The 13,587-nt window shown below is 45.8% G+C and overlaps 1 protein-coding gene across 3 annotated transcripts in view; it reads right to left on the bottom strand.

The window, feature by feature from the left end:
* SEMA4D (semaphorin 4D) overlaps positions 1 to 13,587 on the bottom strand; it is a 106,679-nt gene that overhangs the window by 76,392 nt on the left and 16,700 nt on the right. The window lies entirely within an intron of this gene.

Genomic DNA, 13,587 nt, shown 5'->3' with positions numbered 1-13,587 from the left:
CCCCACCCCACTTTTGGAAACAGCCCTCCAAAGACCTAAGCTGTCCAGGTGGCTAGTATTCAAGCCACAGCCCCTCACCTGGAACTTCCTGACCAGCCTGCAGCAGGCAAGCAGCAGAAGGACAGACTGAGTTGCCACAGGACTGTGATACAGTGACTAAAGCAGGGCGGTCACTGTGCCAGGCCTGGTCCTCCAAATGACTTGCAATCATTTAGGAAACTCTGTGTCCCTAACCTCGCCAGGGCCTGCACAGGTTTCCAAACCCTTCTGCTTTTGCAAAAACCTATTTTCTTTCTATTGCTCATAAATGCCTCTCTTATTCTAAAGCCCAGTGTGACACAGTTTTTTTTTTTTTTAATTAAATGAAGCAAAATTAATCTTGCTTGACAAATTACTAAACAACTATGACCCTTTCTCTCTCACTTAGGAAGATGTCACAATATCAGGATCAGAAATTGTTACGGTCTGAATGTTTACATTTCCCCCCACCCCAAATTCACATGTTAAATCCTACCCCCACCCCCGGCATGATGGTATTAGGAGGGGGGCCTCTGGGAGGTGAGTAGGACATGAAAGTGGAGCCCTCATGAATGGGATTCGTGTCCTTATAAGAGAGACCCCAGCATGCTCCCTCGCCCATTTTACCTTGGGACGACACAGTGAGAAGTCCAAGACCTGAACCCAGGCCCTACCCGACCGACCACATCAGCACCCTGATCTCAAATGTCTAGCCTCCAGAGCTGTGAGAAATAAACGTCAGTTGCTTATAAGCCACCCAGTCTGTGGTATTTTGTAACAGCAGCCCAAACCCCACAGCTTTCCTCATTCTAAAAATGTTTACTTTAGGATTCCTGATGAAGGAAGACAAAGTATCATACAGAAGGACATGCTATCAACTATCTTCCATCCCCGCCAAATAAACGACCACTACTAAACAATCTCCACTTAAACCTCTAACTAAAACATACCACTACACTGGCTTTAATTTACCAGGGTTTTAAAAGCAACCCAGGGGCTTCCCTGGTGGCACAGTGGTTAAGAATCTGCCTGCCAATGCAAGGGACATGGGTTCGAACCCTGGTCCAGGAAGATCCCACATGCCACAGAGCAACTAAGCCCGTGCGCCATAGCTACCAAGCCTGTGCTCTAGAGCCAGCGAGCCACAACTACTGAGCTTGCGCGCCTAGAGCCCATGAACCGCAACAAGTGAAGCCACCGCAACGAAGACCCAACGCAGCCAAAAAAAAAAAAAAAAAACACGAACCCAGTTTGTGGCCTTGATTAGAAATACATGAAACATAAATTAGTCAATACTACACACACACCACTTGGAACAATCCCCTTAAACACCATGAACAAAGGGGGAATCTCTTCCACCCTTTAGTGAGATTCCACACACCCCCACCCCCCTCCCCCACTGTGTGAAATTGCTCCCTGGCAGCAAACTGATGCTTCTGGAAACACAAGAAGACATGACATGCAGGTCACTGGGGTGCCATGTATTAACTTTCCACCACTGGGCAACAAATGCTGCCCAAAAGCCTTAAACTTCCTCCGAACACACCTCATTTGCTACTCCCTAAAGATACCATGGAAACCCAGGGAATCCAGCCTAGGGAGACGGGGCAATGCCTTCAGCTAGGATGCTGGCCCCATTGCCAAACAAAGGCTACATTTCAGACACTAGGTCTAATACATTCCCAAATCCCAGTACCAGGAGAGAGAGGTGTGATCGCTGCAGACCTCACAGACAGTAATGGATAATAAGGGAATACCACGAACAACTCTGCAAGTAAAGTCAACAACTTAAAGGGAATAATCCAATCTCTCAACCACCACAAATTACCACAATGCATCATGATGAAATAGGTAACCTGAACAATACTTAAGAAATAGAATTCATACTTTAAAACTCTTCTGAGAAAGACACCTCCAGACCCAGGTGGTTTTACCAGCAAATTCTGCCAAACATTTAAGAAAGAACATCAATTCTACATAAGCTACTCCAGAACACAGAAGAAAAAACATTTCCCAACTTAAACGAGGCCAGCATTACCCTGATAACAAAACCAGACAAAAACAGCACATGAAAATTGCAAACCAACATGAACACAGATGCAAAAATCCTCAAAAATTATTAGCAAATTTAATCCAGCTACATATATATATATACACATATATATATACATATATATATGTGTATATATATATATATATATATATATATAAATAGATATAAATGGTACACCACAACCAAATGGAGTTTATCCCAGAATGCAAGCCTGGTTCAGTATATAAAATCGATCAGTGTAATCTACCATATTAACAGTCTACAGAAGAAAAAACACACAAGCATATGAATTTATGTAGAAAAAGTATCTGAAAAAAATCAGCATCCAATCATGAGAATTCTCAGCAAACTAGAAATAGAAGGGAACCTCGACAGGCTACTAACAGACATCTGTGAAGAAACCTATAGCTAACATGATACTCAGTGATGGAAGACTGAATGCTTTCCCCTAAGACCAGGGACAAGGCAGATGGCCCCTCTCACTGCCTCTATTCAACAGTGCACTGGAGACCTGGCTAGTGAATGAGGCGAGAAAAAGATATAAAAGGCATACAGATTAGCAAGGAAGAAATAAAACGGCCTTTTCACAGACAGCATGATTGCCTCTGCAGAAAATTCCAAAGACTACAACAACAACAAAAAAGCTCTCAGGACTAACAAGTGAGGTGAGCAAAATCACAGGGTACGAGATCAGTAACAGAAAATGAATCATCTTTCCATGTACTCCCTATGAATGACGGTAAACTGGTAAGTTGAACTTCATCACAATTAAAACGTTTTGTTCTGTGAAAGATTTTGTTACAAGAATTAAAAGACAAGTTACGGGGCTTCCCTGGTGGCGCAGTGGTTGAGAGTCCGCCTGCCGATGCAGGAGACACGGGTTCGTGCCCTGGTCCGGGAAGATCCCACATGCCACGGAGCGGCTGGGCCCATGAGCCATGGCTGCTGAGCCTGTGCGTCCGGAGCCTGTGCTCCGCAACGGGAGAGGCCACAACAGTGAGAAGCCCACGTACCGCAAAAAAAAAAAAAAAATAAGACAAGTTACAGACTGGAAGAAAATATTTGAAAACCCCGAACCTGACAAAGAACTTGTGTTCAGAAGATAGGAAAAATTCCCAAAACTCAACAGGAAGAAAAACCCAACCCAATAAAATAAGAGACACTTCACCAGGGAGGATATAGAGATGGCAAATAAGCACGTGAGAAAATGTTTAATGCCATTAGTCACTAGGAAATGCAAAGTAAAACCACAAGGAGACACAGTGTATGCAAATTAGAATGACTAAAAAAATGGTGGTGCAGCCACTGTGGAAAACAGCATGGAAATTTCTCAAAAAACTAAAAAACAGAACTACCATATGACCTGGCAATTCCGCTCCTGGGTATATATCTGAAAAAAACTAAAATTGCTAAGTTGAAAAGATACATGCACCCCAATATTCATAGCAGCATTATTTACAACAGCCAAGCTATGGAAGCAACCTAAGTGTCCACCAACAGATGAACGGATAAAGAAGATGTGGTATAAATATATATATATATACACACACACTCACACACACACAACAGAATACTACTCAGTCATAAAAAGAATGAAATTTTGCCATTTGCAGCAACATAAATAGACTTGGAAGGCATTATGCTAAGTGAAATAAGTCAGAGAAAAACAGATATTGTGTGATACCACTTACACGTAGAATCTAAAAATACAACAAACTAGTGACTGTAACAAAAAAGAAACAGACTCACAGATATAGAGAACAAATTAGTGGTCACCCGTGGGGAAAGGGTTGGGGGGAGGGGCAATACAGACAAAGGGGATTAAGAGGTACAAACTATCAAGTATAAAATAAGCTACAAGGATATATTGTACAACACAGGGAATACAGCCAATATTTTATAAGAACTATAAATGGAGTATAACCTTTAAAAATTGTCAATCTCTATACTGTACACCTGTAACTTATATAATATTGTACATCAACTATACTTCAATTAAAAAAAACCTACTAACAAAACCAAGTATGGGTGAGAATGTGGAGCAACTAAAATTCTTACAGGTTGTTGGTGAGAATGTAAAACAGGACAGACACTCCATAAAATATTTTGGTAGTTTTTATAAAGTTAAACACACACTTACCCTATGGCCCAGAAATCCCACTCCTGGGTATTTATCCTAAGTAAATGAAACCATACACTCACAGAAAAGCCCTCACATGAATGTTTATGGCAGCTCTATTCAAGCGTACAATGGACTACTACTCAGTGACAAGAAAAAAATCAACTGTCGATCACACAACAACTTGAATGAGCCTCAAAGGTGTTATGCTTAGGAAGGAAGCCAACCTCAAAAGGCTACCTACTCTATGGCTCCATTTATAGGAAGTTCACGAACAGGTAAACCAGAGGGACAGTCTAGGTCAGTAGTTCTATGTGGTCTAGGGGTGATGGGAGGGTGTGAATATAAAGGATAATACAGGCATACCTCATTTTACCGGTACTGCCCTTGGCAGATACTGTGTTTTCTACAAATTGAAGGTTTGTGGCAACCCTGCATTGACCCAAGTATACTGGCACCATTTTTCCAACAGCACTTGCTCACTTTGTGTCTCTATGTTACATTTTGGTAATTCTCACAATATTTTAAACTTTTCCATTATTATTATATTTGTTACGGTGATCTATGATCAGTGATCTCTGATGTTACTACTACAACTCACTGAAGGTTCAGATGATGGTTAGCATTTTTTAGCAATAAAGTATTTTTTTTGCCTTTAAAAATTTTTTTAATTTAATTTTTATTTTATATTGGAGTATAGTTGATTAACAATGTTGTGTTAGTTTCAGGTGTACAGCAAAGTGATTCAGTTCTACATATATATGTATCTATTCTTTTCCAAATTCTTTTCCCATTTAGGTTATTACAGAATATTGAGCAGAGTTCCCTGTGCTATACAGTAGGTCCTTGTTGGTTATCTATTTTAAATATAGCAGTGTGTACATGTCAATCCCAAATTCCCAATCGATTCCTTTTCCTCACCCTTCCCCCCAGTAACCATAAGTTCGTTCTCGAAGTCAATAAGTCTGTTTCTGTTTTGTAAATAAGTTCATTTGTTAGACAGAAGACCTAAATAGACATTTCTCCAAAGAAGGCATACAGATGGCCAAGAGACACATGAAAAGATGCTCAACATCACTAATTATTAGAGAAATGCAAATCAAAACTACAATGAGGTATCACCTCACACCCGTCAGAATGGCCATCATCAAAAAATCTACAAACAGTAAATGCTGGAAAGGGTGTGGAAGAAAGGGAACCCTCCTACACTGTTGGTGGGAATGTAAATTGGTACAGCCACTATCGAGAACCATATTGAGCTTCCTTAAGAAACTAAAAATAGAGCTACGGTATGATCCAGCAATCCCACTCCTGGGCATATATCCAGAGGAAAACATGGTTTGAAAGGATATATGCACCCCAATGTTCATTGCAGTGCTGTTTACAACAGCCAAGACATGGAAGCAACTTAAATGTCCATCGACAGATGAATGGATAAAGAAGATGTGGTACATATATACAATGGAATATTACTCAGTCATTAAAAAGATTGAAATAATGACATTTGCAGCAACGTGGATGGACCTGGATATTATCATACTAAGTGAAGTAAGTCAGACAGAGAAAGACAAATATCATATGATATGGCTTATATGCAGAATCTAAAAAGATGATACAAATAAAGTATTTTTAAATTAAGGTACATATACATTGGTTTTTTTTAGACATAATGAGATTGTACACTTAACAGACTACAGTATAGTGTAAACATAACTTTATGTACCTGGAAAGCAAAAATTTCATGTGACTTGTTCTACTGGAATATACGTTTTATTGCAGTGATCTGGAACGGAACTTGCAATATCTCCGAGGTCTGCCTGTACAGGGGAGAATTTGGGGGGATGGAACTATTCTGAATTCTGATCGTGGAAGTGGTTACATAAATATACATGTATTAAAACTCACAGAACTGTACACCAAAATAATCACTTTTACTATAAAATAATTTTAAATATGAAGGAAAAAAGAGTAAAAGGACTACATTAATTTGATTCAAATGTTTTTTAAAACACTTCACTTTTAGCCAGACACAAAAGGACAATACTCCATAATTCTATTTGTCTGAGGTCCCTAGAGTAGCAAAATTCATAGCGACAGAAAGTAGAATGGTGGGTACCAGGAGCTGGGGGAGGGGCAATAGGGAGTTGGCGTTTAGTGAATTTGTGCAGCGTTTCCATTTGGGAAGATGAAAAAGTTCTGAAGTGGATGGTGGTGATGGCTGCACAACAGCGTGGCTGTACTTAATGCCACTGAACTGCACACTTAAGAGTGGTTAAAATGGTAAATTCTATTTTAAAACAACTTTATCAGAAAAGTAGATTTACAAAAGTGTACTTGTATGAAAACAAAACAATAAAAGGGAGTTCTAAAAGCAGGAAGTTAAAGCTTTAACTGCGGATCACTCTCTGCAGACTTGTGCTGCTTGGTTTGGAGTGCGGCTTCCAGACTTTGCCTGCATGAACCGTGCACGCAGGCTCCATTACACGTGGGACAGGGTCTGTTCATACTGTGATCACAAACCAGACAGAGACCCTGAGTCAACTTGTCCAATCCTTTGGACTTTCAAAGAATCATGCTTTTGCTTCCCACGAGAGGCAACCAAAAAGTCGGTGAAATACATCGATCGTCTGAAGAAGCATTTTGCACTTTTAGCCATACCTGAGCTGACCAGAACCTTAAACAGACCTGCATGTAGACAAAGGGCAATGGAGACTCTGGCCCAATCAGTCAGTGACAAGTTTGGACCCTGTTCCTCATCTCCTCCTTGAGATCACGAAGGGAAGAGGGCAGAGAAAGAAGGGGGGTTATACCCCCATGGCAGTATTTCTGGGTCCCGGAAGCTGCACTGTGTGACCCATGCTCCTGATTCAGAAAAGTTCTAGCCACTTTGCAGCTTCTGGGCAGGGTCCTCCCACCACTCCCACTGGCTGCCAACAGACTGAACCCCAATGATGTCCAAATGCAAACTGCAGCTTCTAGATACCTGGCATCAGTAAACACCAAAAACAAACAAAACCTGACTCATTCGCCCAGCTCACAAGCTTGCATCACAAGCTTCTGAATGGTAATTAACCCTCGTTTAAACTCCATGTTGGTGGTTGAGTCAAGAAATCATTGGCATTTTGATCCAGATAAGAACATCACAAAGATTATGCTGGACAAACAAAATAAAAACCTATCTGAGTGTTTCCAAGTTTTTAGTTTCTAGCAATATTCCTTTGTGTACACAGATGAGAGAGCCAAGTCAATAATCTCTGTAAACTGTTTAAATTAGCTTCTCTTTCCTTCTCTGTGGTTAGGCCTCTAACCGTTAATCTTCCCTGCAGAACACAAGCTTCAGCAGACATGGACCATTTTTGAAAAACTACATACACTTCGTCATCTATTTCCAGTTTGATTCCCAGAACATCCTGACTGAGGACAGGGCTGAAAAATGAAAAACGATCAAGCCGCTGGTTTCCCAAGCCCCTACCAGCAGACTTATGTCCCTCAAAGAAGAGAAAAAAGGCAGAAGGAATGTTTGTTCACTGACACATCCCTTCTGGCTAACCTTTCCACAGGGTGTCAAGACCAGAGAACTGGTCTCAGGTCTGTCACTGGGGAGCCCCCAGACGCCCCACCGGGCCACCCTAAGAAGTTCCAGAAGGTGCTTCTGAGAGGAACAGCTGGTGCTTTAGGACCTGGGGGCAGGGGGAGGCAGAGCTGCCACACTGCTCTGGCACTCACCGCTGTCACCAGGCGTCTCCAGTACCAGCTCTCCGGCATCCCAACTGGCATCCCAGCTGGCCTCCCGGGTTGGGAGAGGGTCAGGCTTGGGCACCACAGAGGCCCGACAGCCCCTGAGCACCAGGAGAGCTGCATGCTCAGGCATGCCCCTGGCTGCCAAGGTGGGCCGCACTTTTCTAACAAATAGCGAGACAAGGGGCTTCGCAGGAAGCTTCAGAGGCCTGGGGGCAGCTGTGCCCGCACTGTGCCCCACACACCCAGAGGCAAGGAGAGGTTGCGGGTCCCCGGGAACCTAGTGACGTCCCTCTCTGAGCCTCAGCCAGCTCAGAGGTGTGTGAGAAGCCACCAGACACACCGAGTGCCAGGGCCAGAACTGACGTTCCCTCCTGCCGCCCAACCCTGGGTCACAGCCCTGGCACCCATGCCCCTCGGGCTCCGGCCTGCCACCCTAAGCCCTTCCACCTCTGGGACCAGCCCACTCTCCCATCCATGCATTCATTCATTCATTCATTCATTAGCCTCAAACAGCGCACCCGATTGAAAAGAATGAGAAAAGCCACCTTCCTTCGTCAATTTGGGGAACCCTGCAGAGCTCCTGTTGCTCTGTCTCCCTTCCCTTATCCACCAAGCAGGTCATTTCCAAGACTACAGAAACTGGAGGACCAGGCCAAGCCTGCCTGGAGACACCACACTGCTTTTCTTCTGTTTCACTGTGATTATTTATCGTCCAATTAACAGCACAGCCAAGAGCTTCCCTGGTGGCGCAGTGGTTGGGAGTCCGCCTGCTGATGCAGGGGACGCAGGTTCGTGGCCCAGTCCGGGAGGATCCCACATGACGCAGAGCGGCTGGGCCCGTGGGCCATGGCCGCTGAGGCTGCGCGTCCGGAGCCTGTGCTCCGCAACGGGAGAGGCCACAACAGTGAGAGGCCTGCGTATCACAAAAAAAAAAAAACAAAACAGCACAGCCAAGAGGCCTGATAAGAACATGCCAGGCGGACAGGTCAACTTCAGCGGCATGGAGGACAGGAAAGGACAGCCAGACCATGACCCGAACAAGGGTTTCTGCTGGAAAAAGAAAATACCAGGATGCGGAGCACCAAGCCTTTCAGCTAATAAACACTTCCACCGTGTCCATGTCAGGAAATGAAGCATTTTATAGAAAGAGGATGACAAGTATCCTCCCCAGAGGCACCTAGGGAGTCACTCAGGCCTAAACATGGGGCCAGAGGTGACGGAATGAAGGAGCAGTCCCAATGAGGCCCCAAGGCAGCAAGTATGGGGCTCAGCCTACACCAGGCCAGAGCTGTGCTCCCAGCACCATCAGAATGCAAGAAACATTACCTTCCTCCACATTGACACTGGGCCCCATGGCCCCTGGGGACAAGCCATAAGCCCCTGTCTGCTCAGGGAGCAGGCCACCCCTTGTCCTTGTACACCCTAAACAACCTCATGTACCTAATCTATAACCCACCATGGGGTTGAGGCACTTGGGGGTGTTGATCAGGATGGTTAATTTTACATGTCAACCTGGCTGGGCCACGGTGCCCAGATACTTGGCCAAATTATTCCAGAGGCTTCTGTGAAGGTATTTTTTGAATGGCATCACCATTTAAATTGGTAGACTTCTGAGTAGAGCAGACTACCCTCCATAATCTGGGTGGGCCTCATCCAATCTGTTGAAGGTCTTAGTAGAAAAACCACTGATCTTCCACCAAGAAAGAGGGATTCTGCCTCCAGGCAGCCTGAGTCTCCAGCCTTCCCTGCAGGTTTCAGACTTGCCAGCCTCCCCAGTCACAAAAGCCAAGTCCTTAGAATAAACCTCTCTCTTTATGTACACACACACACACACACACACACACACACCACTAGTTCTGTTTCTCTGGAGAACCTTGACTGATACAATCAGGGCCACAGCTTCCGAGATGCCACCCAGCCTGGGCCACCCCCGCTCTGGATCAGAACATTACCGTGGAGAGAAATCCTCTATGAGCACACAGCACCCTATGAAGGTTTCAGTGAAAAGCCATGTGTGCGAACAGGACACACTGCCCAACATCTATCTGGGGCACATAACTGCCTCCCAGGAAAACATGCTGCATTACTTATGACATTTTGATGAATTTTCACTTGTGCATTGTCATTCTAAACAAGCAAGAAGTGTGGAGGGGGTGTGGGGAGGTGAGTTTTATCATCTGGCTAAAAATACAATCAAAATGATATATATAAAACTAGTTCTATAACCCTCCTAGTGAGCAGACACTCCTAAATCCATGAAAACCTTTTGGAATGCAATCCTCCAGTTCTGCTGTGCACTCTTTTTCAGGAATACATGCACACACACAGGCACACATGCACACGAACACACACACAGCCAATTCCAAATATCAGCAATTTCTTTTTTGGGCCCCACCATGCATGGGGGCCATTGCATGTCCTGCAGGCAGGTGGCCAGGCTGGCATAGCCAAAGCAGACCCATGCCTGTCCCAGAGCAATGGACATGAAAGGCTCAGACCCCTCAGGTCACTCCCATCCCCCAGACGAACCACAGAAGCAGGTGATGGTCCCACGGGTCTCCAATCAAAGTTCATTTGTATCTGTTAAAAAGCTTATGGATGAAATGCTTGTAAATAGGCTTTTCTTTTCCAGAATACTCTAAAATGAAAGAAATTCCCCAAGTCAATAAAATCAGTGAAAGAGCAACAGCTCAATTTCTATTAAAGTGAATAATAAAGTGGATAAAGACCAAGGTCAGGTGCTTCAAGGAGAAAATGCAAACAACTAATAAACCACAAACAAGCAATGGGGTCAGAGACCCATGACCTTCCCTTCTCCTGATCACATTGGTGAGGACTAAACACACCGGTAATGCTCCGGGGCGGGGAGGTGAGGGGGAAGAGAGACTCTTGTGAGCTTCGGGGGCACAGTGCTGTCCTGGCAGACAGCCCAGCCACTCCGGTCAAAATTAAAAATGCATACACCCTTTGACTCAAATATTTCCATTCTAAGACTCCTATTCAAATACTCACTGGAGTACACCAAGAAAAATTGTCATGGATGTGGCCGACTAGAGAGACACCCAAATTTCCACCATGGGGTAAGGGACACAGGGTACACTGTCCTCAGAGACGCGTGCACAGCTTCATGATGCAATGCAGAGCACGTCCGTCAATGCCACAGTACTGAGTGAAAAAAGTGAGTTGCAAAACCCTCTAATATGTGACCACATCTTTGGGAAACCACCATCTATATGCGTGTGCACATGTGTGCACACACATATGTGTGTATGTAAATGGCACAGAGAAGATCTCAGAAATGCAGCTGGCAGTGGCATATACCCTGGGCACGAGGAGGTCGCTTTTACTCTTTGCTTTCTTTCTTCATTTTCAAAACAATAAGAACGCCATTAAAATAAAGGAAAAGTTAGTCAGCATATCTGACTTCCTGTTCACACTAAAGATTCAACGGGTATTTTTGTAGAAAAGCTACTTAAAAGAAAAGGTTCCAGCAGCAGAGATAAAAACCCACATAAAAAGATAGAAGGCCCTTTCCTGTTTCCCCTCTGAGTCAATGCAAAATTATTTAACAAAGCAGCAAGTTTCCACCACACTCTCATTTCTATAACTTCCTACGAATGCAGAAAGCAACCGCAGTTTCCATTTTCCTGCTGATAAGCCTCGCTGAACTATATCCTGGAGAAGGTGAATGCCTGCCAGCCCCAGTCCACACCCCCTCCCTCTGCACCCAGCCACCAGGCCAGTCCCTACACCACCAGGGCCACCCGCCTCCTTCCAGCCCCACTCAGTACTTCTCTTGCCTTCTCATGTGCTCCAGTAGCTTGCAAAGAACGTTGACTCAGAGCCTGTGAATGTGACATTACTTGGAAAAATATCTGCAGACGTATCAATAATTCAGATAATGGAGTTAAGACGAGATCATCCTGGGTCACCTAGGTGGGCCCTAAATCCACTGACAAAGGTCCTTATAAGAGATACATGGACGAGAGACACAAGGACGAAGGCCACGTGAAGATGGAGACAGATTTTGGAGTGATGTGGCCACAAGGCAAGGGACACGTGGAGCCAAGAGAAGCTGGAAGAGGCAGGAAGCGTCCTATCCTAGAGCTTTCAGAAGGAGCACAGCCCTGCCAACACCTTGATTTTGGACTCCTGGCCACCAGGACTAGGAGAAGATAAATTCCTATTGTCTAAGCCACCCATTTTGTGAAGCTTTCTTATGGTGACCCTAGGAAACATGCATACACACCGTGATTCTATGAAGTGTAAGCATGTTTTCCTTCACAGTCAGTTTATGGAAAAGGCAGAAGGCCTCCTTGCTACAAAGACAATGAAAAACCGCAGGATGAAATTCAAGTAATTACCATTACTGTACCCGTTATGGTTCCGACCCAGCACCTGTGTCCCGGGCTAACCCCACCCGACCCGCAGGCCCTGCCCGCTTCCTGGGGAGCCACCACTCTGTTCCAGCCACCACTGCAGCGTAACAACCCACCCTGGACTCGGTGGCCCAAGACACTTCCCCACGCTCAACGGTTCTGTGAGCCGGGAGTCCCAACGGGCCCCAGCAGGGACTCTTGTCTGTGCTCCAACGTCTGAGGCCCCGGCTGGAGTCCTGATGGCCAAGGGCTGTGATCACGTGACGGCCGATCCCCTCACACATCAGGGTCCTAGCGATGAGGGTGCAGAGACCAGGACTGCCCACTGCAGTCCCAGTGCTACGTGGCCTTTGGGGGTTGGGCTCCCTCACAGCATGGCAGCCGCAGGGCCATCAGATCCTTACTTGGCATCTCAGGGCTCCAAGATCCAAGCAGTCAAGAGGCCACCCACAGGGAAGACAGACACAGCAACTCAGCGACAGCAATGCTAACAGATTTACAGCCATGTACTTTATTTAAACTGCCACAGCTTTTCTCCCTACTCAGCTTCGGCTGCTTCCTGCTGTTCTTGAGTTCCGACTCAGCATTCCCGACCTTAGAGACCTCAAGCCCAACCTTGGTGGTCAACACCCACCCGCAAGCTTCCCTCCCTGGTGGCACACGTCCCCCGTCAGCGTGCCTATGTGCTGTCATCCGGCTGGAGGCACCACATCCTATGTGCTCTCCCTCCACATCCCCCTCCCCTCCTGCAAACACAGCGCCTGGGACACGCAGAGCACGTCACCTACTCACCGAAGGCATGAACAGCAGCACGGCAGAGTGAGAGGGCACAATGCAGTGAGACAGAACTGTGGAACAGAGAAGGACCACCGTGTTACAATGACCAGGGAGGTTTCCACCCAGCCTTGCTGGGGAAAGGCAGAGGGTGGCAAGGAGAGACCCCAAGGGGCCAGATGGCAGCGGGGGCATCCTGAACGGAGAATAAAGGGACAAGAATGTTCACAAGCTACATTCATAATGGCCCAAGCCAGAAACCAAGCCAACAGCATCGCAGGCACGTGAACTGTGGTGCACAGCCCCCATGGAATGGTGGACGGTGGGGAAGAAGAAAGAACCCTGGGTGTGCAGCAGGGCCCGAGGCCGGCCACACACAGGAGCTGAGGGACATCCATGGGTGTGCTCCAGAACCCAGTGTATGCAAAACCAAACCCAGCCAGAATGCACCTCTGCTGCAATCAGTGGGGACAGTACCCTCGGGGAGGAGTGTCGCAAGGGCC

Source organism: Monodon monoceros, unplaced genomic scaffold (genome assembly GCF_005190385.1).
Source record: "Monodon monoceros isolate NGI ecotype Baffin Bay Population unplaced genomic scaffold, NGI_Narwhal_1 Super_Scaffold_5, whole genome shotgun sequence".
Classification (NCBI taxonomy): domain Eukaryota; kingdom Metazoa; phylum Chordata; class Mammalia; order Artiodactyla; family Monodontidae; genus Monodon; species Monodon monoceros.
Note: the sequence above shows the minus strand (reverse complement) of the source record. Positions and strands in the feature narration are given on the sequence as shown.